This window comes from Dipodomys spectabilis, unplaced genomic scaffold (genome assembly GCF_019054845.1).
Source record: "Dipodomys spectabilis isolate Male_0828 unplaced genomic scaffold, ASM1905484v1 ptg000449l, whole genome shotgun sequence".
Lineage (NCBI taxonomy): Eukaryota > Metazoa > Chordata > Mammalia > Rodentia > Heteromyidae > Dipodomys > Dipodomys spectabilis.
The window spans coordinates 917,626-930,032 of record NW_024871126.1 but is presented as its reverse complement, the minus strand read 5'-3'; the positions used below and the strand labels follow the sequence as shown (position 1 = coordinate 930,032).

General features: G+C 35.2%; 1 non-coding gene across 1 annotated transcript; it reads left to right on the top strand.

Moving 5' to 3' along the window:
- Positions 1-529: 529 nt before the first annotated feature.
- On the top strand, positions 530-631 carry LOC122097990. The gene has a single exon (XR_006145632.1). It is a non-coding gene; the product is annotated as a U6 spliceosomal RNA (small nuclear RNA).
- The last annotated feature ends 11,776 nt before the right edge of the window (positions 632-12,407 follow it).

Here is a 12,407-nt window from a genome sequence, read left to right as displayed (position 1 = left end):
ATAAAATAAGGAAGCCCTTAAATTTTAACAGAAACTATGAAGTTAAAGTCTCAAATCTTCACTCTGCATCTTTACACAAACACTTTGCAACTTCTCATTAGTAAAGATTGTATAAACTCTGAAATGTACATACTTAGTAGTTTATGACTGCTACCATGAATCTTAAATGTTTTAATGAAAAGTTTTACAACCTGCTAAATAGTCTTAATTTTGGCATATATGAGCACATTCCCAAAATTAAACATATTTAAAACATTAAAATTTTAACAAACCTTAACAATATCTATAGTGTTCATTATGACAGGTTCCTTGTACAGAATAATTGAATTCCTCCTCCTACACATCCGTTGAACAACAAATGTCTGGAATTATTTTGTTTTTGACATGTCAATCTTGACTTTATTCTTAAATGTGTTCTTATGTAAGAAATACATGGTTCTAAAATTTCACGACAATTCTTTTGAATTTAATTTTTGTGGAATTGTCTAGTTTAAGAAAATCAATTACACTTTATATATAAAATTGTTTTGTGCTCAATTCATTAGCACATACACTAACATTGGAACAATAAAGAGAAGAATAGCCCCTGACTGAGGATGACACTCAACTTCGTGAAGCATTCCAGATTTTTAAAAGAACAGATTTCCTGATGGGATGTGGACAGAAGGTAACCTTAATGCCTTGTTGTTCGGAGTTTAAACTTGTTCGAAGACTTTGGAAAGTAGTATGGAGGTTCCTCAAAAGACTACAGAGAGCGGCCCTAAGACCCAGCAATCCCATTTTGGGCATTCACCCAAATGATCAAAAACAAGACCATACTAAAACTACGAGCAAAACTATGTTCCTTGCAGCATTATTTACCATAGCTAAGATACATAACTAAACCCGATGCCCCACAGTAAACGAATGGATCAAGAAAATGTGTGTGTGTGTGTGTGTGTGTGTGTGTGTGTGTGTGTGTGTGTGTGTATGTGTGTACTGGAATTCTATGCCTCAATCAGAAAGAATGACATCACCCAGTTTGTTAGGAAATGGAAAGACTTGGAAAAAATTATATTAAGTAAATTATGCCAAGCCCAAAGAAGTGAAGTTAGCCAGGCCCAAAGAAACATAGATCCCATGTTTTCCTTATTTGCAATAACTAGTATGTGTCTGAGACAAGGAGAAAAGGTCAGATAAGTCGATGTTAGGGGAATGAACCCTAAGATAAATATTCAAATTTTTTTTGTTCTTTGTTTTTTTCCTTTCATGCAATCTTTTCTAACATATTTATAAGACGACTTCTATGTTGCTTTGTATGTCCCTCCCCCAAGGTATAACCCATGCTTTCACTGCATTTGATGTTGGTATAATTTGTGGAGGGGAAGGAAAAAACCAATTCGTTTAACTAGGGATACAGGTGGAACCATTGCAACAGTGAGATGTACAAGTCATTATGTCAAAAAATGAACTTTAATACTTCGAGGGGAGGAGGACCAGGTGGGGGAAGTGGGAGAGTATGGTAAGGGATGGGAATGGGAAACAAAGAGGAGGCAACAATGCTTGATAAGAAATGTAATCGTTATCTTGCCCATGTAATTGTAAATCCTCTGTCAGTATTCTCAAAATAAAAAAAAAGAAATGCACTCAATAACTAGCCCATGTAATTGTAACCCCTCTGTATGGTATTTTCACAATAAAAAAAAGAAACATAGGTCCTATGGTATCCCTTATTTGCAATAACTAATGTATCTCTGGGATAAGCAAAGAAGGTATGTTAAGGCAAAAAAAAAGGAGGAGGCAACAATGCTTGATAAGAAATGTACACATTACCTTTTCCATGTAATTTTAACTCCTCTGTATGGTATTTTCACAATTTAAAAAAAGAAAAATTCAAAACATGTGCATATGACTAGAAAATATGATGTTAAGGTAAATGAACCTCAAGACAGGGACACAAGTGGTTTTTTATTTCTTTCTGTTGTTTCTAATATATTTATAATGTACGATGTGATTTATTTATATGTGTGTCCCCTACACTTAAACCCCTGTTTTTACTGTATCTGATGTTGGTGCACCTCCATCTTGTATATACACTTCTCTAATTTGGGGAGGGAAAGGGAAAAAAAAATTCTTAAATAAGGATACAGTATGACCCATTGCAACAATTTGATGCACAAGACAGTATGTTGAAAAATGAACTTTACAATTTAGGCGGGTGGGGGGAGGGCAGTGTACTTGTGGAGGTGGGAGGGAAGGGATGGTGGGGGAAAAAAAGGAGGATGTAACAATGCTTGATAGGAAATGTATTCGTTACTTTTTTCATGTAACTGTAACCAGTGTGTACAGTACTTTTACAATAAAAAACATAAAAATGTTCTGGGATGGAAGACAATATTTCCCCTATTTTATCCATATAATATCGTTAACAAAGAAATTAATGCAAAACACTGATATGAAGATATTTTGAATAAATGTGTGTGTGTGTTTGGGTATGTGCATGCCTGAGCATTTTCATTCTCAGAGTTTGAATTCAGTGCATCAAGGTCTTGCTAGGCTATTCCTCTCTAGATTGATGAGCTACTATATAAGCTACATCTCCATTCTTGTCTCTTTGCTAGTTCATTAATTTTTTTAAAAAAGTAATCTCATGAATATTTTTTGTCCTGATTGGCTTCCAACGGTTATCCACGGATCTCAGTTTCTTGAGCAGATACCCGAGTAGACAGGATTACAGGTGTGGCCAAGAAGCACAAGGCTTTCAGAATAATTTAAAAAGTAGAAGAAAATTTACTTCATGGAGGCTTGTTTATCATCTTCTGCTTTTAAAGCATTTTGGAGTGATTATATGTGAATTTATTTCATTTTTGGATTCTTAAAAGATAGTAAGTCCTTTTTTTGTTTTTGTTTTTGTTTTGGTCATGCGGCTTGAACTCTGGGCTTGGGCGTTGTCCGTGCACCTTTCAGCTGAAGGGGAGTGCTCTACTCCTTGAGCCACAGTGTCATTTCTGCTTTCTTAGTGGTTTACTGGAGATAAGAGTCTCATAGACTTTCCAGCCTGGGCTGGCTTTGAAGCGCAATCCTCAGATCTCAGCTTCTTCTGTAGCCAGGATTATATGGTGGCTTGAGCCACCAGCTACCATCTATTTTTAGTACTTTTTAAAATGTATACTGGAACTGTGGAACAGAAGAGATTTGTCTCTCTTTAGATCTCACTTACCAACACAGTCTGTGTTGAAGACATAATGTGACAGAAAACAATTACCGTGGGCAATAATTGCTAATATTTCTTGGACAACATGAATATTGAATTGAGAGTGTAAGGGAATGGAGAGGATTTTACCTACTTTTTATTGCTAATTTTTGGAAATTTTGATTCATTCACTTCCCCACTATATGTCTTTGGGCCATGCACTTAGTGCCTATAATTACAATATTTCCTAACGCTAAAATGGTAATAATATTAGAATTATAGCAAATGTTTTCCTAAGAATTAAGAGAAATAAAACTTGGGAAATACTTAAAATAAACTTCTAGGAATGAGCTTACAATTACATGGGCAAGATAATGAGTATATTTCTTATCAAGCATTGTTGCCTCCTTCTTTGCATCCTGTTCCCATCCCTTCCCATCTCCCCCCACAGCCCCCCATCCCACCAACCCCCACCCCCCCCCCCACCAAAGATGTAAAGTTCGTTTTTCGACATAAGGACTTGTACATCTTATTATTGCAATGAGTCCACCTGCATCCCTATTTAAACGATTTGTTTTTTTCCCTTCCCCTCCAAAAATTATACCAACATCAAATACAGTGAAAGCATGGGTTTTACCATGGGGGACGGACATACAAATCAACAAAGAAATCATCTTATAAGTGTTTGAAACAATTGCAATAAAGACAAAAAACAATTGAATACTTATCTTGGGGTTCATTTCACCTAACATCAACTGATCTGACCTTTTCTGCTTGTCTCAGATATATACTAGTTATTTCAAATAAGGGAAACCATGGGAACTAGGTTTTTTTTGGGCCTGGCTTAATTCACTTAATGTAATTTTTTCCAAGTCTTTCCATTTCCTAACAAATGGGACAATGTCATTCTTTCTGATGGAGACCTAGAATTCCATTGTGTATATATATCACATTTTCTTCATTCTTTCATCTAGTGAGGGGCATCTGGGTTTGTTCCATATCTTAGCCATGGTAAATAATGTTGCAATAAACATAGTTGTGCTGGTAATGGACAAGGGTCTCATATCCAAAATATACCTGGAACTAAAAAAAATTAAATCCCCCAATGACAGATCCTCAAAGAAACAACTGCCCAATAAATAAGTGAGCTAAAGACTTAAAGAGAAACTTGTCTGAAGAGGAAAGGTGGATGGTCAATAGACACATGAAGAAATGCTCAACCTCTTTAGCCATAAAAGAAATGCAAATCAAAACAACATTGAGATACCATATCACCCCAGTTAGAATGGCTATAATCAAGAACTCTAATAACAACAGATGATGGAGGGTATGTGGACAGAAGGGAACCTTAATGCATTATTGTTGGGAGTGGAAACTTGTTCAACAGCTTTGGAAATTAGTATGGAGGTTTCTCCAAAGACTACACATAGAGCTCCTCTACGATCCAACAGTACCACTTTGGGACATTTACCCAAATGATCACAAACTAGCCAGCAGTTTTTTAAAATACTAAATAGAATGCAATAAGGATTACAAAAGCCATTACATGTAATGAGAAACCAGAAGGAATGTTCTCTATTGACCATGCTCTGCTTCAACGGCAGCCAGATGGATAAATTCTCATGCTGTAAATCAAACTGATTTTATTATGTCTTGGCAGTATAAAAACATCAGGGACAGAATAATGAAAAGGAATGTTGGAGACTCAGGTGAACTCCATATGAAAATGTGCAAAACTGATGAAAACGTAAAAGTCTCTGAGTAGTATATTGTGTTTTACATGATTTAAGTTAAATTGCAAAAATAGGGAATACCTAGAGGAATGAATTCTCTTTTTGATAGCCAATCAAAGGTCCTTAGAAGAATGAACTCATTCCTCATTCTTGTAGAGGCATCATCAGATGAGAGGAGCTCTATTTTTTTTTGCTTCTTTCCATTTATACATCAGTTTGAAATCTGAACTACTACATGAAACTGAAAGAAACCTAGAAATACTAGACACACAGGCTTTGGAAAAAGCCATGAAAGAAAAATAAATAAAATATATATAGCCTTGTAAAAGGTCTAACTAAATTTATTTATATAGTCTTAAGTGAAAACAGAAAATGATTTAAACAATATAATATTATTGAAAATTGAAAAATGTTAGGAGTTGCTTAATTTTTTCCTTTCTACTATATTGAATTAAGTATTGATTTTATACAGAGAGATTAAAGATGAGATTAACAAGAAATGTTTAAAAATGGACAAAAGTTCTGAATAGAAATGTTTTCCAAAAAGCCCTGAAAAGCGTCAGTGTGTTTACAAAGTAATGTTTAATACCACTTCTATGCTGGGTTAATGCTTTGTGAACAGAAGTCATTAGAGAATTGCAATTGAAAGTTACTATGATACTACTTCATAACTATTATAACTTATCAGAAAAATCAAACGAACCAGGTGTGGTGGAAAAGGCTTGTAAATCCAAGCATTTAGCAGTTTGGAGTAAGAGGATTGGAGTCTAAGGCCAGTCTGGGGTTCTGCACATAGTAAAATCCTGCCCTTAAAAAATTCAAAATGTAATAATGTTGGTGAGAGTGTGAGAAAAGGAAATTTTCTACACTCTTGTTCAAAATACAGGTTATTATTCTCATTGTAGAAAGTACTTTGTAGTTTTCTAAAGAAATGCAAAGTTGAAATATGATCTGACACACCAATCATTTGATTATTTCTCTCTGGGTAACTCGTAAGTATATCTGTAGTTGTTTGTTATTGACATGGTTCACAATAGCCGCCCAGATATAAATAGATGTTGTGTACAACGACAGACTAATAAAGCAACTGTGGTGCATGCACAAATATATTTTTTTGTTTCATCTTTAAAATAGCAAGAGAGGGCTGGGAAGGTGGCTCAGTGGTAGAGCGCTTGCCTTGCATGCTCGAGGCCCTGGGTTCGATTCCTCAGCACCACATAAGCAAAAAAAAAAAGCCGGAAGTGGCACTGTGGCTCAAGTGGTAGACCACTAGCCTTGAGCTGAAGAGCTGAGGGACAGCGCCCAGGCCCAGAGTTCAGGCTCCACGATCAGACCAAAAAAATAAAAATAAAATAGCAAGAGATTTCTCCAATTAGGCATAACTTACAATGACCTGAAGGATGTATTGTAAATGAAGAAAAATGTTGTCTTCTGATATTTGTAAAGCTATACACACACACACACATACACACACACACACACACACACACACACACACACACATACACCAACCTCAAGAGAGAAATTTATTTAAGAGAGAAATTTATTTAAAAGTAAAGCAAACTGGAATTGCTGAGGCATTTAGGTCACAATGTAGAAGATAGTAAATATACAGGATGACCAAGTATTTTAATGTATAACATGAGGATACAGAGGACAAAACGAGCCTTACATAGGAATGAAGCTAAATGAGTAGGAGTTGTTCTTCCTAGTAGGTGCTGCTCTTTTAGATGTTCTTCCTTCAGTAATGGATGTCATGAACGTAATTCTTTAAATATACCTGCCTGATTGCAGAAATAATAACAAACAATGTAGCAATAATGTTGTATGCTCAACATAGAACAAAATGTCTAATTAAAATACATGAGATTATCCTAGATGTAAACTAATAATTACAAATAAGGGAAACAATGGGACCTATGTTTCTTTAAGTCTGGCTTACTTCACTTAATATGATTTTTTCCCAAGATCTTCCATATCATTACAAATGAGGTGGTATCATTCTTTCTGATGGAAGCTTAGTATTCCATATGTGTGTGTATGTGTGTATATGTGTGTGTATGTGTGTGTGTGTGTGTGTGACATTCTCTTGATCCATTTATCTACTGAGGAGCATCTGGGTTGATTCCATATCCTAGCTATGATAAATAATACTGTGATAAACATAATTGTTCTGGTAGCTTTGGTGTGACCTTGTTTGTGGTCACTTGGGTAAATGCCAAGAAGTGGAATTACTGTGTAATAGGGGAGTATTATTGTGTACATCAAGGATAATCTTAGTAGATAAGAAGAATAGCTCAATAGCTATGTACATATGAAGGTGTAATGTGATTCCAAGGGAAATGATCTCCAAGATATGTTTTATCTTGTTGTTGTTCTAAATGTACTATGTGATTTCTTTTTATCCTTTTGTGTTTTCCACACTTATGATTTATCCTCTGTAGTAACTGTATTTGATTTTGATTCTCTGGGTATTGTAAATATGTTGATCTGAACTAGTTAAGGGAAAGGGAAAAAGTAAAACGGTGAGACAAAGGACAAAAGGGGGAACATATGAACCAGTGATACTCACAAGACAATATGTTGGAAATAGTCTTGGGAGGGGCATTGGGAAGGAAGAGGGAGAAAAATGGGGGAAGGGATAACAAGTTATAAAAAAAATGAATTCATTATCTTACTTATGTAAATATAACCCCTCTGTACATTAACTTGACAATAGAATTTAAATAAAAAACATAAAATACATGATAGCAAGCAGCAATACAGGAGAGGTGAGTGGGAGAAATACTGTACTATACAAAGAAGAGTAAAACAGCTGTGGAGAGCAGTAATTTGACTTTAACATAGGAAGTAATAAACTAGCATACAGATTTTCAGCCTCATGTCAGTCACTAAAAAGGGAAAACAAAATGCACAATCAGTAAAGCAATAGAGATAAAATAGAAAATTAAACAATTAAGGTGAAGAGATGACTTGGAACAAGAATAAAAAAATGACAAAATTAGTAAACAACAAGCTTGTAAGTTAAAAAATATTACTAATAATTCTAGTAATTTTTTTTACCTCATAACTTGTTAGAACCATACATCAAATCACAGTTTAATAGTATATCATTTTTAAAAAAGGTTACTTATTATTGATTTCTTAATATTGAATGTTTAATATATAATTTTAATTTCAGTACCTATAGAAAAGAAAGGGCAACTAAGTTTAATAATATATTTCATGAATTGTAAAATTGAGAAGCATTAGAATTTAAACAAATAGCATATCATTATTGTTTCATTTCTGTGAATTAATGTAATAATTCAAAGTGTATTCTACACTTAGCACTCATCTTCACATCAAATAATAAATTATTGCACATGACTTGGTTTTAGGTGGAAGGGTTCAGCACTGTGGTAATATTCATACCACACAGTACATCAGAGTTTGAATACTCTCATCTAGCTTAAATTGTGGAAATTTGATGTCTACATGCATGTTAAATTCCTGTCTAGATGAAATCTATAAAATTATACAAAATTGTATATATGAGGAATGTTTCAGATGATACTTAAAAGTCAAATTCATTAATTAAATTTTTATTGTTTTCTACCAAATAAATATTTACAGAGAGACTGAATTTCTGAGTAGATAGTTGGTGGTGTATGTGTGCTTGATTATACATATTGAGGGTTATTTTATATTTCTGCCATTGTTTCTACAGTTGGATTTAATTTTCCATAGATGGTTAAGTGTACTATATTGAATATATGAAAGTAAACTGAATGTTTATTCTATTAATATTTTGCCACTTGTCTAATCCCAAGTTTAAATTATCCATATGTTTGAAGTAATGAAAATAACAACAGATATAAAATAGATAATTCAGTGTGTAGTAGACAAGTATTTTCACCTTTATTTTGATAGTTAGTCCTCTTTTACACTACAGAATATTCTAGGGAAAATTTGCTCAAGGCTGACCACAACTGCAGAATATTATGGTTTGGTCTATCATAAGAGAAGGAAGGAAGAGGTACCGTCCTTCCAAAAGTCTGCTCCCAGGGATGTGATCTGTTTTATGGTGTTGACTTGGAAATGAGCATTTTTTTCACAGTCAACTTTGAGAAGCCATCTTGATAGACCATTTTTGTAAGTGGTTACATTGGATTATCCATGGCTTTGCAAGGATGCCGGATTGCCTCATTTTGATACAATTAAAACAGGAATTCATTCAGCTGTTCTTTGTATCTTTAGGAGATAAACCCATTGACTCTAGGCCTGGGGATCAATGGGGCCCCGAGAAGCTACTACCTTGAATAGTAATCCTAGACCTCTAAAAACAAAACAAAACAAAACTCTAGTAGGCAAAGCCATTTAGGGCAACTATCACAGCCTACATGAAGTCAGGCAAAATACAGAAGCTGAGAGTCATTTAGCTGATAACTAATATAATTTTATGAGACAGACTGAAATGGGACTTCAGAGAGAGGGTCAAAAGATTGATCAGAGAGACTAAAATTGGTCACACGAAGATTGGAAAACACAATTCTTTGTAGAGCAAATAAATCTTAGAAAGCCTATGCATATAAGAACAAGACAGCAGACCAAATTCCAGAAATGTGCATTCTCTTAGAGGTGAGCTTAATGAATTATCAATGGAAATCTTTGCATTCCTAAATATTTGACCACATGTAGGGGAAGGCCAATTGCTGAAGAGAAAGAAAATGTCATCAGTCTGTATGAGGTCCATTATCACATTAGGAAGGAATCAAGCACAGATTTGTTATAAAAAGAGAAAAAAAATATTCCAAATGAGGGTTTTAATTGTTTTGTTGTAAAAGTTTCTGATTTAGGTGCTAGCATTTTCATACAATTGATCCAGTCCCACAGCTGAGTTGATATTTACTGCAATATTCCCACATGAAGGAAAAGAGAAAATGTACAAATGTCTGATGAAATGAGTTGAGGGAGAAGTGTTCTAATAGTGATATCTGAGGTTTAGACATAGATGAAGAGGGGGATTTTCTTTTATAAAAATCTCCCATTTTTTGCCTGGTGCCAGAGGCTCACAGCTGTAATCCTAGCTACTCAGGAAGCTGAGAACTGAGGACTGCTGTTCAAAGCCAGCCTGGCAGGAAAGTCCCTGAGACTCTTATCTCCATTTAAACACCAGAAAACCAGAAGTGGTACTGTGGCTCGAGATGAAGAGCACTGACCTTGAGTTGAAGAGCTCAGAGACAGTACACAAGCCCAGACTTAAAGCCCCTCGACAAACACCAAAATAAAAATCTCCCTTTTGTTGGACTGCCTACATCTTTTCCTAACATTCAACTAGGAAGCAATTTTATCACCCACAACATTTAAATCCTGTCCTAGCTACTGCAAATAGAATGATATGTTATCTTATGTCAAAACGTTCATATTTTCGGGATCAAATACCAGCAGTGGTAACATTTTTTTCCAGTCCTTGAACTGTGGGCCTGGGCCCTGAACATGGTTATACTTGTAGCGTTAGTGTGAGCTTGTTTAGTTATTGGATTACTGCCCATGAGGGGAATTACGGGTTCATAAGAGAGATTTATGTTTAGTCTTTTGAGGAAACTCCATACTGCATTCCAGAGGGGTTGAACAAGTTTAATTTCTCACCAACAGTTTAATAGAGTTCCCAATTGGAGCCGGGAGCTGGTGGCTCACGCCTGTCTGTAATCCTAACTACTCAGGAGGCTGAGATCTGAGGGTCATGGTTCAAAGCCAGCCCAGGGAGGTTCCCAATTGGCTATACCTATGGCAGCATTTTCTATTAGTTTTCTTCATAATGGCCATTCTAACTGGGAAGAGGTAGAATCTGTCTTGTTTACTTGTAGATTTGTAGGCACCTTCTAGCTATCATAAATTAATGAATCCATGAAACCTGTATTTTCTGAGTCTGCATTCCTTTCTCTTAGTAAAATTTTCCCAAGCCTTTAATTTTCCTTAAGACTGGTGAAAAGTCATCCTTTCTTTTGGGTGAATAGAATTCCATTTTGTGTGTGCGTGTGTGTGTGTGTGTGTGTGTGTGTGTATAAGATGACTATAGGCCCATGAGTTCATTTCTAAGCCTACGTTTTCATCTGTAATTTTGTAATTTCATATTAAATTTGGATTTCTTTCTCTACTGCTTTAAAGAATATTGTTGGGATTTTGATGGGTATTGTATTGTCAATTGTTTGGGGGCAGTAGTACAGTGTTCACAATGTTATTTGTGAAAACATTGAAAGACTTTGCATTTCCTTGAATCTCCTTCAATTTCCCTTTTTATATTTTTAAAGTTTTCTCAGTAGAGGTCCTTCACATTTTTGGTTAAATTAATTCTTAATTTTGTTGTTGTTGTTTTGTTTTGTTTAGATGTGATTTGATTTTGAGGCTAATGCATATGAGGTGGTTTTTTGGATTTCAGGCTGGATGTTCCCATTGTTGGTAACACAGAAAAACTACTGGTTCTTGTGGGTTTCATACCCTGCTACATTGCTAAAGGTTAGCAACACCTTTACTAACTTGAGAAAGGAAGGTATAGGGTCTCTAAATACAGGATCATTTCATCTGTAAAAAGGGATCATTTTACTTCTTCCCTATTTGGATCGCCTTTATGATTTCTCTTGCCTATTGCTCTTGCTAGAATGTCCACTACTATATTGAAGAGTAGGAGAGAGAGTGGACATCCTTGTCTCATTCCAGATTTTATTTTATTATTTTTTTGAGTTTGCAAAATCTGGTTTAATTCAAACTGAGGAGCACATTGTGAAAATACATACGCATAAAAATCTAATAAATGCTAGACAAACAACATATTACTTTACAATAGAATAACCACAAATTTGAAGGCTCAAATTGCGTCTGTCAGCTATAAATACAATTTTATATTTGGCTCAAGTGGCTACTCAATTTCAAATGGTGCCAAGTTCCTCCAAAGCACCTCTTGATCCCCTCAGCCTGGGGAGGAGTTTCACCACTGTCTCAGATGAAATCCCAGTCATCCCTTCAACTTTTGGGGCCAATGGAGTCATTGGTACCCCAAAACAACTGGAGGCAAGGGATTTCCAATAGCCAAAACTTATTGCACAGAGAAGTCCATTCTAAGCCAGATGCATGGCTAAGAAGGTGTGAAATTAGCCCTTTAAACAGTGGTATAGCATTAACATGGTCTATGTTGAGAAATAGCTCCTTAGTGAGAATGTACCAATTACTAGTTATCACACCAATAGAAAAAGGCAACGTGGGAGCTTCACATTTCACATGAAAGACTAGCATTAACTGGGTCTGGCTTCACTCACATGGAGTGATTGTTTTATTTTAGACCCAAGAGAAAATGAGATCATACCATTCATTTCTTCACATAAGATTTGTGTAGCATTAAAATTGTTTTACGCTAATGATGATGCCATGCAGGCAAAAATGTGTAATTCTCCTCTGCCAAAACACAAACACGCCATTTCGACTTCTGTCCAGTTTCCAAAAAAAAAAAAAACCAATATGTACAT